The 15,437-nt window shown below is 38.3% G+C and overlaps 1 protein-coding gene across 15 annotated transcripts in view; it reads right to left on the bottom strand.

The window, feature by feature from the left end:
- SOX5 (SRY-box transcription factor 5) overlaps nucleotides 1-15,437 on the bottom strand; it is a 938,132-nt gene that overhangs the window by 906,727 nt on the left and 15,968 nt on the right. For 5 of the 15 annotated variants that reach the window (XM_073222258.1, XM_073222269.1, XM_073222255.1 and 2 more), the window contains exon 1: nucleotides 5,966-10,555. The exons of the other annotated variants lie outside the window; for them this stretch is intronic. The gene's annotated coding sequence lies outside the window, so the exon portion shown is untranslated. Of the gene's footprint in view, nucleotides 1-5,965; nucleotides 10,556-15,437 lie in introns of those variants that run through there. 15 annotated transcript variants of the gene reach the window in all.

Here is a 15,437-nt window from a genome sequence, read left to right as displayed (position 1 = left end):
TTTCTAGTGATATGATTTATAAATGTATCTTGTAAATAAAAATATAAATGAAACATTTTTAGGCATGCCATTTCATCCAGACATTAAGGATCGATGGTTTTTCTAAAAATTTGAAGGAGAAACAGCCAAAATCAATGTGACTATTTTGCGCAGAGGAACTATTTAAATTATACAATAAAATTTGAACAAAGTGATCAACTTTGGTATGTAAGCCTACTGGGAGGAAATATCAAATGAAAGTAGAAGGAACACACCTTGTTAAAATAGGAGCCACTAAGATCTCTTCTCTCCCTGTATTGCAGAAAATTGCTCGTTGAAGGCAGTTCACACCTTTTATCTACCTCTCTAATACTTAGTTTACAACTCTTTCTCTGGTAAACTCGTATTAATCCAAACAACCAAAATATATAGCTTTTGGTGAGTACGATATCTCTGTCCTATTTTGAGGTCTGGTTACTTGTAATTCGATCCCTCACATTTGGAGCTATACCTAGAAGCAGATTTTAATCTATTGCCTTCTCAACATGCAGACATGACCCAAACAACTGTGTGAATTTCAGTGGTGAAATAGAGAATAATACAGTGAGCTAGGCAGAAAAGATCTCAGCCAGATGTTCCATCAAGTTTACATTTCCTCTAGATTCCCAAAGAATACAGACACCAACTGAAAATACATTTTACGTGAATTCATAGTAAAAACTTGTTAAAAAGAGAAGACAGAAGAAGGTGGTTTATAACATTACCATGCATATACTTCAAATTTTCAGGGAGATCACTTATCTGAAACAAATTCACCAATAACTTCTAGCAAAACAGATAAACTTCCTAAGAGTGATTGCAAATAAACAGATTACTGATCAAAGTGTCATTATCAGTGAAAAAAAAGGCTAGTGTCCCTCCAAACTAAGACGACCATATTTTATATGCTTTCAACTCCATATCTGTTCCTAATCTGTTTCATAATGAAATAAGAAGTAGTCATATGTAAAAAGGACTAGATTTGAAGGATACTAAATGAATTGCAGAGTTTTCAAGTGAACATTCGAAATGAGTTTACTAGGAGCTAACCAGAAACCAAATGACTTCAAACGATGAAAAAAACACCTGAAACCTTCTTTCAATCCTCTTCTTTTCAACCTGAAAATTTCAATCAATCCTTTTACTATTATCTGTTCCTAAGATTTCCATCATAGCATTACTTTTCAACAAATCATTGCTTAAAGTTTTAAGTAAACTGTTTTCTTCACAACTGTGACACACAGGTGAATTTCTAGATTTTTTTCTTTTTGTTTCAAATTAATATTCTGTTCAGAAAAAGATCATGAATCTGACATCTTATCACAATTACACAGTGGTCATTTCCATTCTGCAAGCAAGATGTCTGAGTTGAAAAGATAGAGTGCCAATTCCTTAAATGAATTAGAGTCACTGTTGACTTCAGACCTCAGAGAACTTCTCTATCCTGGACATGGAGATGATTTGATGTTGATTTCTCACATGTATAACAGTTCTTTTTGCTACATGGAACACAGGCTCTTTATAACAAATACCCTACAGATCTTTAACTGGTAGTTAGGAAACATGATTTTCCTAATCATCAACTCTCTTTTAAATATGCTGTTTTTAAATACCCATTTAGGAAAACTAATGAGGTAAGATATGAGAGGGATAAAGAAGGTATATTGTTTTCAAAATTAAAAATTTCAGGACATCAGTCCAGCAGGCATAAAACTCCATAAAACAAATACCTAGATAATCAAACAATAAAAGCAAACTAGAAATAATATGAAGGCATTTTTAGAAACTATTATTGCACATATGCAATAATTACTTCCATCGAGACTTTTACTATACATTTATTTTTATAGAAATGTAATAGCACAAGCATGCTATTGTTTAAACACATTCACCACATACCCCACAACAGACTACGATGACAATATGTATTAAGGATAATACACAAAATGTGGCTAAATGCACTCTGTATTATGACTCCATAATACAGCATGCAAATGGCTCTGACTAAGCAGACACGAGAGACAGTCGTTAGCGCACACGCTGTGAATGTATATTATGAATAATGCATAAAACTTGGCTAAATCCTAATGAGTCCATTGACATCCTATGGGGTCCAAAGGAGGCTTAGATCTCAAAGCATGGCCCTGGCACATTTCTACCTACCCATCATTATCAAAAAACAATACCACGAAAACAAAGGACATTAAACAACATGAATGCACTCTCATTCTAGAAAAAGGTTTTGAAAGAAGCACCAAAAATCGGAAGAAACTTTGAAAAGAGAACTAAAAGTCCATCTTACATCATCACCCCATTTACATTTTTTCAAAATTATCGTTGCAATTTAAATGGGACAAAAGCTGCAGTGGAAAGTTTGATGTTATTTCTTTTCTCTGGTTTTCTTCTGGGAGCTGCTGTTATAGATCTGAGTGAGCAATCCCTAAGAAAAGTGACCAAACTCTTAGACCACGGTGGTAGAAAGTCTTCCTGCCTTGAAAGAGGAATGCTTACAATAATGAATTACAGTCAATTAAGGAAAGAAATAGATATAATGTGTCTGAAAGCAGTCTTTATGGCAGAAACTCCTTAAAATTCTAAGTTTTTACATCCGTTTAAAAAATCCAAAAGAATGCCATGCTCATGTTGCTTGCAGCACATTTAAAAATATATGTTTTTTTTCCCAGTAGCCATTAAATACTCTTAAAAACTGAGTGCATGAAAAGGGAAACCTTATCTATTATGCCTATGTGGGTGTACCCCAAGATGAACACCTATACGAACATGTTCGACGTGTTCACTGAGCCAAAAATGCAGAGCTGAGCAAGCTGTTCCTGAGATGCGCAAATTAAGCACGTGACAGAAGCTCGGGCGCCCAAACCTCTCCTTGGAGTGGGAGTGGGAAAGCGAGGCCAGCTCCTCCTTCCTGGTGCTCCCGGGGGCGGCTGGGGAGCGGGCACTCTGAGAACACATCCCCAGGGTACAGGGAACAGGCGAGGCTGGCCACTTGGGGAAGCAGCAGGCCAAGGAGAACCCTGCGCTCTCTGAAAACACGCAAGGAGCAAAGCAGCGAAGTGGGAGCAGGACTTGAAGTCTGGGATGGCGTCTTGACGATTTGCCTGGAGCCCTGAGGTTTTCCTATTCCTTTACCAGGAACAAGAACCAGGCACCATCAAGGCCAAGGACAAAAGCTGGAAGCTGCTAAAGAGCCCATGCACTGTTTATGCACAGAAGTGCATAAATAACCTCCATCACTGAATTCTAAAATACAGGTCATTTCCCAACCTATATTTGGGCTAAAAACAGCTCCCTGCTTAGATGTAATGGTAATTTAGTCTATACGGTGTGAATTGAGGACTCGCTGGAAGACCCCTTCCGTGAAATAACATTGCCATCTTTTCCCAACTCTCACTACCAGCATAGCCAGAAATTCTAACTCTAAACACTTATGAAAAACAACCCTTCATAAGTTTCTATTTAAAGTACAAATACTCTTGGGTATAAGTTAAGTAAGGAAAATAGTGATAAATTTGTGTTTGCTTTCTTTTGTGAAAAAAACTAGGGCAAGAGTGGAGCCTGGCATTTTTTGGGTAGGCACTGGGTGATTCGAACACAGGGTAAGAGGTTAAAGATGGCACTCAACAACCGACTAACCTTGCCTGCTTTTCTGACTGGACTGACTCTGGCAGCCAGAGGAGTTCTGCCATGAGGAATTGAGACTTTGAACAGACCCTTAAAGTTGAACACTCTTCTGGCACTGTATTATTATATTTGTATTTACACCTGGGGAAGCACTGTCACTGTTGCTAGAGCATGAAGTATGAAAATCATACAGAAAAATAAGGTATGTGTTGTAAACACTTCTGCTGTTTTCCTTGTTCTAAAATTTGCCTTCTATCAAACGCAACAGAACAAAGTTCAGTTTCTGATAGAGCAATTCCATAAAGTTATTCTGCCTGGGAAAAGCATTCTCCATCCCGGCCTGTCCCAGCCACACTGTAATAGACTGACAATTGCTTCACTCCTCCCACAGGGCTCCTCACCCCTCCCAGATGCCACCAAGAGAATAACAGAAAGTCTCCCAGGACCGCTTTGCTTCTCAGCAGGAAGCTGTACTGTTTGCGATATCCATTTTGCTACAAACCCAAATTAGGTCTCTGGAAATAGGTAATGCATAAAAAGAAGCATTTTGTGTCACCAAATTATTATTATAGGTTACTGTTAACCCTTGGAAGATAGAGGTGAGCTCGGCCGCTCCCCACTGAGGTGACTATTTGTCATGAAATCATAGGCCCTACCTCAAAGCATGCTGCAGGTGAGCTTGAGATAAGGCAACTCTCCGGCTGACCTATAGGATTCTGATAGCTAGTTTAAGTGGGGAAGCGAGGAGAAATGCCAGTTAAACAAAAGGATCGGCACAGCATGAAGAGCCAGCAGTCGGCTCGCACAAGTTTAACAGCTGACAGAGCTAGAGACATAAGCAGACAAAAATGGATCAGGGTATTTTACTGTCAGACAAATTTGAGACTCTTTGCTTCAAACCCTTTCCTTGCCAAGACAGGTAGAGGGGCAAAATTCAGGGAGACAACTATTTTTTTAAAGGTCACTTGAGATAAGACAGTAATCATGTTGATATAAAAAAAATCAGACTACTGAATATACTGGTGTTTCTAACTATTTATTAATACAGTTCACATGGTAAATAAATGTTGCTTTTGAAATTCCCTGCATAAAAATGAGTATTTCCAGTTCATCACTGAGATTCAAAGAAATCTAAGAATTCACCCAAAAACTACCCCCTGCATTGTAATCCCAGCATCAGTTCTTAAGAACATTTACATTTAACTTTTTCTAATTTAACCTTTATAATATTGGATTCTCTTATCTTTCTTTCTTCAACACTACATTGAAATAAGCAGCGTTCATAATGTTAACAGTTATCAGTGTAACAGAATTTAAGAATTCAAATCAAAGACCACTTTGTATTAACCTGTATTAGTGAAGGAAACATACAGAACATGTATAACATCTTCTCATCCTTCAGCCCAACTCAGGTCACTTTCTGATTAAAAATTGTATGAGAGAGAGAGAGCCATCATGTCCCACAGTAATAACCCAGCCTTCCCTCCTTCCTCATGGGTGTCTGTTCTGTTTTGGTAAAAATTATCACATGTGCCTGGCTTCTCACATTAAAATAAACAGACACGCAACTGAGTTCATATCTCTTGAGACACAGTAAATACAATGCAACATGTAATTGCTCACATTGGAATAACTGATAGTGATAGAATAAACAACTAAATAATTAAAGCTTCTTCACAGTAAGTATCATAGGCTTATGCTGAAGAGCAACAGAATGATTCTGCAACTAGTATCATGGAAAAATAAAACAGCTAATAAGAACCACCAAAGTTTTATAGGGAGTTCAGCAGTCAATGGCTACCAGCCAAACTTCATAGCTGCACAGAATGTTTAGCTGAGTCTCTAAATGTGAAGGCAGAGTCAATGTTCCTCTCCCCTTTCCTAGACACAACCCAGAAAGTGATAGGCTCTTCTTAATGTCTAAGAATGTGGTTTAGATCTCAGTCTAGTCAAAAACAAGCTCTGCAGACTGAGAAAATGCCTAGGCAATCACATTAAGCTGCAGTATATGACATTTTAACATCAAAAGTCTCAGAATCCCACACTTGAGGGTGAGGCTCCCATGCAGTCCCAGTACAACGCCATGCAAGGAGTTTTGAGTCGCTAATGACTTGGCCTCCTCAGGATACCTAGATATCATCTAAATGCCAGTTACTGAAATTAAATCTCCCATGTTTCCCATTTCTGAAATAATTCCTCAATTCAAATATCCCACAGCATTACATCTGGCCATCGTTAAAGCACCTCACTGTTGCCAAGGCCCTTTCCTGCAGCTTTCTCCGGGCTGCCTGTCACACACGGTACGTACCTGCGCCGTCCACTCCCTGGGAAGTTGCTTTTGCCGTAGCTTCCTCTTTAAAAATATTCCTACACCCATGCTGATTTTGTATCTGTTCAGTTCAAATTTAGATTCCCTGGTACTTTTCCATAGTTACATTTCTTGCTCAGTTGATGTGTCCTTTTATTTATTCTGAAGTTTCAATGTAAGACAAATAGGAATACCACCTTCTAAAATTACTACTACCCTACCATCCTCCGATGGAACATTAGTGGGAAGCAATATTCTCCGAAGCTATGAAGCATACTCTGCCCTAAATTACATTGCAACCGCTGCCCTGAGCTCACACATTTTTGAATAGAAAGGCTCCCAGGGATCTCTCTGTACTGACTGCATTTACTGCTTTAAAATATTTTTATCCCAGACGCTGAAGTGCCAGCCTTGCAGTTCCTCATGCTAATCCCAGCTTGGGTGGCTGTTCTTAAGGGAAAGCATTCAAAACATTGTAACAGTGCATCAACTTTGACCCTTTTCACTTAAACATGAGACTCTTTAAAAAAGTTTGAATTCCAGAGGGAATCACTGAACTTTGACCTGCTTAAAATTAGTTTTGTTTTAGTGCCTTCATGATGACTCAACAGGCCAATTTTCCAGACACTTAAGACGTTTCTGCCCCTGAAGATTCCAGTTCAAGTCCACAGTTATGTTTGCTGGTCAGATCAGAACACTTTGTCCCAGGATCGCAAGGAACAAATTCCCAGATCTCCATCTCTTTGCCAGATGTTGGCATTAGTTGGTATTAAGCTGGGTCTACGCACGCGCACACACACACACACACACACACACACACAATCAGAGGACAGGCTCTGTTTTTTGTTTTTTTTTCACTTAGAGTCTCTCAGGGAAACCAAGTTTTCCACTCAAAACTCAGTCATGGAGAAATGTTTATCAGTATTATATAAACATTACTTACTAGACTAACTCTGCTAGAATAGAACTCTTAACTTTTGGTCAGCAGTACTATGATACATTTGTAATACAAGCTTTCTGAATCTACTTTCCTTAATGGGGAACAAAAAGGTGACTGGGATTTTATTTTCTAATCTGTGACAGATTTTAGGAAGTGTCAGTGAACAATTATATTGCAAATGAACATTACCACAATGTTATGCTTTCCTTCAATGGAATTTCAATTCTGACATTGGTTGTCAAGCATCCGTGACAGTTAATAGGCAACATAAAGTGATCAAAGAACTAAAGGTGTAGTGCATGTTCAGTTTGATTTAATCCCACAAAACTGTTTCCCCTTTGGATGAAAAGTACAGCATAGGCGATATGGTCAGTAATTTTGTAGTATCTTTGTAGGGTGACAGATGCAAAGTATACTTCTTGTGGTGAGCATTTTGCAATGGATGTGATTATTGAACCATTACGTTTGCACACCAGAAACCAATATAATATTGCCTGTCAATTATACTTCAATTTAAAAAACTGTTCCCTCTTTCAAGAAAATGAACATTTGTTTTGCAAAAACAAACCAGCACCCAATTTCATTAATACAAACTAAGGTATTTAATAAAAAGGAAGTAGCTATTAGTCTGGAACAATTCCTGCATAAACCCTATGCTTTAACATTTTTAGAACAGTCGAGAATAAAGGCATTCAGGAAGAGAAAGTCCATTTAGTACTATGAAACCAGAAAAAGAGACATGTTAACAGGTAGTTAACTGGAGAGAAGAACCAGTGCAACACAAATTAGTCTGCAAAAATAACGTAAGATGCTAAACAAATCTTTACTGTCTCCAAAGGGTGAGTTACACTTCTGAAAAGTGGTGCAGAAGTGTATACCAGACCTTCATATTCAAATATGGATTTGCACATAAATCCATCAATTTTCAAAGAGCTACCAATGACATTCTTAAAGTCTAAGCATTTGTTTCCTATTATTAATGTCCAAAGGTGGAAGTCAGAAAGTGCAGGGTACAGGGTCACCCAAAAGCCAATCATAGCAAAATTGTATTTGAATTGTTTGCTCTCCCTTTATTAGTACTACTACTAATTCTAACATTCAGAAAATAGAAACTACTCAGGTGATCCTCTATGGCAGTTCTTTCTTTCATTTCCTACCCATTTAAGAAAGAACACAATAAAGATGTTCAAAGAGGGTGGTAAATGGTAAATGTTTCAGAGATGAACATTGCTACTTCATTTTCATTTTACTCATAAATTGTTTAACACATTAACATCGTGTGAGTTACAATGAATGGACATGTATTTCTTAAATTTAGAAAACATTGGAATTCAATTATTTTAATTTCAAGCACATGTAACTATTTGGGTTCTTTAATGATGGCTAAAAAAACAAATGCTAATAGTATTGAGAACTGGGTCAATTACTTACATGAAGAAGTCAACTGAAATGAAAATTTCAAATGCTACCAAGTAGTATCTTCAAATAACGTGAAAATAAGTCTGAATTATGTAAGATGCCAATTGGAATACACATACTTACAGATCAGGTAATTAGCTGCAGTATTTAAGTAAAATTAAATTATAGAGAGATATTCCTATGTAAGGACCATTATCTGAAGAACCTACCAACATAGGATTAACCTTGCAGCTGCTTAATCTTTTCATTGTCTTAATAAAATACAGTACTAATTGTATAAGGGATTTTAGCCTTGCATTCCAAAAGATATATTTGCGTTTTCCTCTGTATACATTGTAAAACTAATACACAGTGTCATTAAAAAGTAATGTGACTGGTTTTTAAACAAACATACCATGTCATCCAATGTGCTTTCCCTTTACAGTGCCCACCGTGGAACGCCACTCACACACTCAGAAGATCAGCCATTACTCAACGGTATTTTCTACCCCTTTTTGAAACTGCCTTCTATGTCTGTAATGCACACAGGCATGTATGCTTCTAAATATCCTCAATGGTGACAAATTTCATAATTTGAAAGTCAATTTTAGCCATTTTCATCATTTCAGAGAGACATTTATAGCCAACTCTGGTGAATAAAAAAAAAAGGAAGATGGATCTTGGTATAAAATGCAAATAGAAAGTAATGAGATGGATGGTTTTGTCAGGCTTGCAAATGCTTCAAAAGGCAATTCTGAGAGGAAGTTTTCCAAAATGTTTTGAACAAGGGATCATTGGAATCAGGAGTTTACTTCTCTGGGTGACAATTTTGAGAAACCACATTAATATGAATGCATAAGTTACCGTGTGTTCATTATTTTTAAAGATCAAACTATACTTTTCATTCATACTCTACAACTACAAAATAGATCAGATACACATTTTCATTTACATGGTTATATATGTACATTCTGAAACTTCCATGGACATTAGACTGATGTTCAAAATATTATAGGTAATATAAACCTACTTCCTTTTGCACAATTAAAGTACAAGTTCAAAAATGTTCTTTTCATAGTCAGATATTTACATCTGACCCCAATCTGTTTGTAGGCTTCTATAAACTCTTTTTCCCCTATACACAGTCAAAACCTGACAAGAGCTCACTGTGGGATTATGCACAAAAACTGCAAATTTAAACAAGGTGTGATCGTATACTTTTTCACACATTATTGTATCATGCTTCACCAAACACTAATGTATGCACAGTTCCAAAATAGCTTGGGCTATTACTGCACAGCCTTGGAAACTACTAAAATCCCAGTAAGAGCACCTTTCAGAAGCAGTTGCTTCATTACTGCACACTAGTAAAAGGTTGCTCTCACTATTTGTATTTTACGATAGAAAAAAAAAATACGGAAATGTCTACAACATTGCCTCATAATTCTGAGATCTTATTTCTTATTAGACTTTGTAGTTATAGAAGTTGTTCCATCAATGTAAGAATGACAATGGGATTCAATACTATTTAATCCACTCAATTATGGAACAAGTGTGCTTTTTTCCTTACACTGCCCTACTTTCTTTTAAGTTGCATTTGAATTATTGATGGAGTTTCAAAAAAAGCATTTCTTTGTTATACATAGTTTAGAAGTAGAGAATGATGTTTCATGGTTAATTTTTAGACCCTTAGTGATAAAATAAACACACCTGTTGTCCTTTCAAAGAATGTCAATAGCATGGTACAAGCTTAAAAGAACAACTTTTCCTTTTTCTTATATTGTCTTGAAAACATGTTGTGCTGAAATCATGAATATAAATATAAGCATAAAAGGAGAAAATGGTAAGCAAAGTGCCCTATAGAAAATAAAGGTCCAGGTTTTCCTGGGTATTGAAAAGATTTACATGTGATAAATTTAAGTTCTGGTTTTCCTCAAGCATTTTGAGGACCCATTTCATCAGACAGCAAGATGAAACCCCCCAAAAAGGGTAAAATGAACCGTTTGGGGGACAAGGACAGTATTTCTTAGCCTACTCTATTCACTACAGAACTGATACCCCATCGGTTCCATCTTTCAAACAGCCAGACGGGCCCTTTTAAAACGCAAATATGAATGCTTTACTCAGTTGCCCTGCTCTTTTGGGAAACACCCAGAACCGCAGCAGTGCGTACAAGCCCCTACGTGAGACGCCTCCTGCCTCAGCCTCTGGTCTCATTCTTCACCCTTCCTTCCTCCTGCCTTTGTCTGTGACCCTGCCACTCGGATCTCCTTTGCTTCCTCCATATGCCAAGCGTTGGCCCGCTTCAGAGCTCTACGCGTGCTGCGCTCTACTCCATACTCGCCCACCCTTCCTCACCCGGTCAGCCTTCCTTCTCCTCCTATCCCAGCGCATGTCTTCCTTAGGAACACCTCCTGGGGCTTCCAGAGTAATTCCGGCTACCTACCCTACCTCCTTATGGCTCCCTGCACTCTTCCTCCATTATACACTCCTTGGTACTTATCACTAACAACAAAGGACACATTTCTTAGCCAACCTACATTCACCAAGTCACCAGAGTAACCGAGGGTCTTCTTTCCCTCTGGAAAACATACTGTTGGCCATTGCACCCTAACGACAGAAGGGCTACGCTAGCACACCCACACATGAGCCCACTCTAACCACTTTCTGTGAGCCAAGGCTCTTTATGTCATTTCTGTTTGTTATGATAATGGGCTCAATTTATTAAATATTACATAACTAATGCAATATGAAGGGCGAAGGAAGAATGTTTTTAGTGACAGTAGATTGAATGCTTTGGACAGAACAAAAGTAAATTGTTTTTAGAAACCACCAAATCAGGTGTCATGTATCTTTGTAAAATTGAAATAAAAATCAAACACATCTAGACAAATTCTGCACTTAGATGGCTTGCCAAATACCTTTACGCTCTCCTGCCATTTCAAGTAAATCAAAAGTAACAACCATAAAATACATTTTATGGGTATAACTAGCCCAAGAAGGTGACAGGGATTGTCACACAAGGGACACATGCTTAAAAGTCTTGACTATACATCAATTAATAGACAAACTGATAAACACTGTAAACAATGAAACATTGATAAAACACATTTAAATCCTGAAATATTTATGTAGATATCATTTTTTAATATTCTATGCTATACCAATTTGTTTAATTAACAGTCCAGCCCCCAGTCACAATTACACTGGAGAACAGAATCTATCTCTAGTCTCTATATATTGGCACGATTAACTGATTCACCTCCAGTCTTTCTCACTAGATTGGAAGCTCCACAGGGCTGGGGCCAAATCTCTTTTGCTTACCATTGTAACCCCATTATGCAATGTTTGTCATATGTGACAAAGAACAGATTCCCAATAAAAATATTTTAGATAACAGTGGTTAAGATTAGTCAAACACAACCACATTGTTTATTCTAAATTACTGTTAAGATCAATATGCAAATAGTTATAATGAGATTTAAGAACAACTATGCATGACGTCACCTAAAGATTTCAAAGTACTATATTTCAAGACAATATACATCTTATTCAATAATGGAAACATCATTTGTTGTAAATTGTTATTTTCAGAATCATCACTCTCTAGCAACATGAGGTTTCTACCTTTTAAATTATCAACTGTATTTCAGATGATGCTGTTAAGTGTCCTTTGGAACCCAACCATAATTATGACCATATCCTTATTAAAACTTCTATACACTGGTTCCAAATTCAGCTACTTTTTAATTTTATCTGTAATGAAAAGTGGTAATAATGCTACCTGAAATGTATTTATCCATTTCCTTCCAAGAAATTCAAAGCAACCAGCATTTTGTGAGCGGGAACTATTAAATATAAAAATGGGAATATAACTACAATGAATTTTTATTAACAAAATAAAAGATGATAATAAGGAATCTAAACTATCTAAAGTTCAGGCACAAGATGGATTTGGGGTAATGTTTTTAAACCAGGATAAGTGTTGCCAGAAGAATGCTTATAAACATTTAAAATTCCAAAAGAACATGTAGTAATTTACTACATCTATGAAATGTTTTGTCTTTTCAGGTTCATTATTGCTGAGATGACACAAATAAAGGTATTGTTCAATAATTGCATGTAACTGATTTAGAAATTTATGAATCAGAGAAAAAAATAAGCAACAGGAGAACATTCAAAAGCTTTCTGGAATATAAGGCAGGATATGGCCCATAAATTACAGCCAGATATACAAAGGGGTAATAGTGTCAGTGTGGCCCCAACCTTTTCATTAATTATGAAGAATTGCTAAACAGGAGGAAATGCTAAGTCATTATGACCCTGGCTAGTGCGCACACAATAAAAAAGAAAAAAACAGACACACACATGCACGCATGCACACACACACATACACACACACACACTTGCTTCATGATTTTTAAAAATATTTTAAAACATCATATCTACATTCTAAAACCCAAATATGTTTTAATATTTGGAGTTCACATGATCTCATTTAAACAGCTGCATAGGTCAAACTCATAAAATTGTCAAAATTCAGCTCCAGTGCACTTTCTCCCCCTTTAGTACAAAACTTACATTATAGAAATCTACCACAGAAGTCAAGAGGGGAGCAAATCAATAATAATCATCCACTGGCATACTAGAAAAAATATTACAACTTCTATTTACATTTCTTCTTCTACAGATATTCTTTATTCCCGCTTTATCTCATCCCTTTTAACCTCTATTTTTACATGCTTACTATTAGTAAAGTGGTATTTTCATCTTTTAACTGATGGTGTATACCCATCAAAACCAAAAATCAGGAGAGGACTGGCTTAGATGCCCACCTGAGAACCTGGACACTCTAGGCCTACACTCTTGTCCAGTGCCGGGCAAGAATTCCTCCTCTGCTACCAACACACAGAGACACCATCACCACCACCAGAGGCCTACATCCAGTCTACAGTCCTTCCTGCAATTAAAATATCCCTTGGTTTCATTCCATATAAAAACTTTCTCTAAAGCCAGAAGTTCAAGATGACATAGCTTTATTTCTGAACCTAACCACTAATAAGTCATTACAGGGACACTCTTTGTACAACAAGATGGAATTCATGTCTCTCTTGGGTTTCACCCTTTTGTCACCTATTATAGTTTTCGTATGCTTGAGCAAGTGGATTTAGGATGACGCTGTCTAAGTCTTAGCTAAATTAACCCTCATGATGTGCATAAGTGGTGTAAAAAAAAATTTCCTACAAAACAAAAGAAACATCTAGGGGTTTCCAAGTGATACAAATACTGCAAATAGAAGTGAACATGGGAAAATGGCAGCACTGTCTGTCCCAGACCCACTGCTAGCTCCTTATCAGCCATATTTCAAGGAAAATCAATGAGAGTTCAAAAAAAAACAGAAAAATCCTCAGGGAGGTTGTGTTTAGTGGTGTGCTACCTAGCACGACTCATTTCCAAAAGTGTTGGCTGCTGAAGGCTCTCATCTAAGGGCCTTTCCAAGGATTTCCACCCACTCCCCAGAGATGGCCCACATCTGACAGCAATGTCAGGTCACAAAGGCCTGATCCCTGGCCTGGGTTCAGGATCCCTCTGAGGAGCCATGATGGTCAGCCTCCTCACAGGTGAGCTGAAGCCTCAGCTGTGCCAGACTCAACTTCTTCTTTGGCTCATCCTGCTTATCTCATCCCCTCACAGGTGTTACCCCCAAGACCCCCAACCCCCCAGTAAACCCACTGCATGCAAATCTACATGTCAGAGCTGGTCTCTAGGGAACCCTGATATAATACCACTGTTACTCCTACTATCATGTACATTGAATCTGGTTCTAAGTGTTTATTTTGCCCTGAATATTAGCTAGAGTGCAACATACATGCATAAATCATGAACACATATGTGTGTGTGACATGTACACATGCACACATTCTGGAAAATTGTGTGATCTAGAAATTTTACTGATGGGATACCCTTAAAGTATTAGCATGTCACCAAATATGCAAAGACAACATTTTAACTGCTGACTCGAGGAACCAGTTTTTCATTTTTTGACTAGTGTGTCATCAGTTCACTCATAAGAAAAAGAGACCACGTTACTCAACATGGTAAGGTTTCCCATGGCCTACAAGACAGAATCCAGTATGCAAGCCTGTGATAAAAAGATCACCTTCATCTGACTACAATCAACCATCACAGCCTTACCTAAGATGACCCCTATCAGGTACTTTGTGTTCTACTGACCCCAAACTCTCTGTAATGGCACAAATACAGCATGTTATTTCTTACCCTCCTTACCTTTTTAACTCCTGTTGTCCTGCCTGCTTGGAAGACCCTCCTCCCTTCTCAGAGCACCAGTCCCTGCCCTACATTGCTTAATTCAGAGCCTTACCAAGGGCAGATTGGTGGTGTGGATAAAATGAGAGTTTCTGTGGCCAGGATTCTCACTTGGCCCTGGTTAACTAGCTCACTGCACACTTGTGAGCAATACATGGCTGTTGACTCTATATAAAGAGCTCCTCCCAGTGCTCTGGGTGACATGGTGGCAGGGCTGCAAGGCTGCAGGAGAGCAGAGCAGAGGCTGGAGTGGTGGCAGCACCGAGGACAGAGGCCCAGAGGACGGCTGTGTGGGACAACTGTGCAGAGAGGCCCAGAGGACAGCTGCGTGGGACGACTGTGCAAGAGAGGCCCAGAGGACAGCCTTGAAGACAGAGGGGCCCAGAGGATGGCTGTGAGGACAGAGGGGCCCAGAGGCAGAGACCAGCTTGCTGCATGCACACTCGCTCTGAGTGAATGGGATTCTAGTGACTGACCTGCCACCTGGAAATAAAGTTGGGTATAACCCTTTTACCCCAAAGAATGTTTTGCTGTCAATTTCTTTGGTCACACTGAATCCACAGTGAACTTGCCTGGGGTTGAAACCCATTGGCAAGACAGTGGGAACGGTGTGCCCCACTGCAGACAATAAGGAAAAGCAATGTCTGCAGAAATATCAACAAGCACAGTACAACTGAAGAAAAGTCAGAGAGCTTTTTAACTCTCATCCAGCTCCAAGAATTCTACATTATGTAAGCAATAAAATGGTCCTTCCCACAAGGGCTGACTGCCCGCCCCCAAGACCCACCCTAGACATGCCATTCGCTG

This window comes from Manis javanica, chromosome 15 (assembly GCF_040802235.1).
Source record: "Manis javanica isolate MJ-LG chromosome 15, MJ_LKY, whole genome shotgun sequence".
Lineage (NCBI taxonomy): Eukaryota > Metazoa > Chordata > Mammalia > Pholidota > Manidae > Manis > Manis javanica.
The sequence above is the reverse complement of the archived record's forward strand: the minus strand, read 5'-3'. Positions and strand labels throughout refer to the sequence as shown.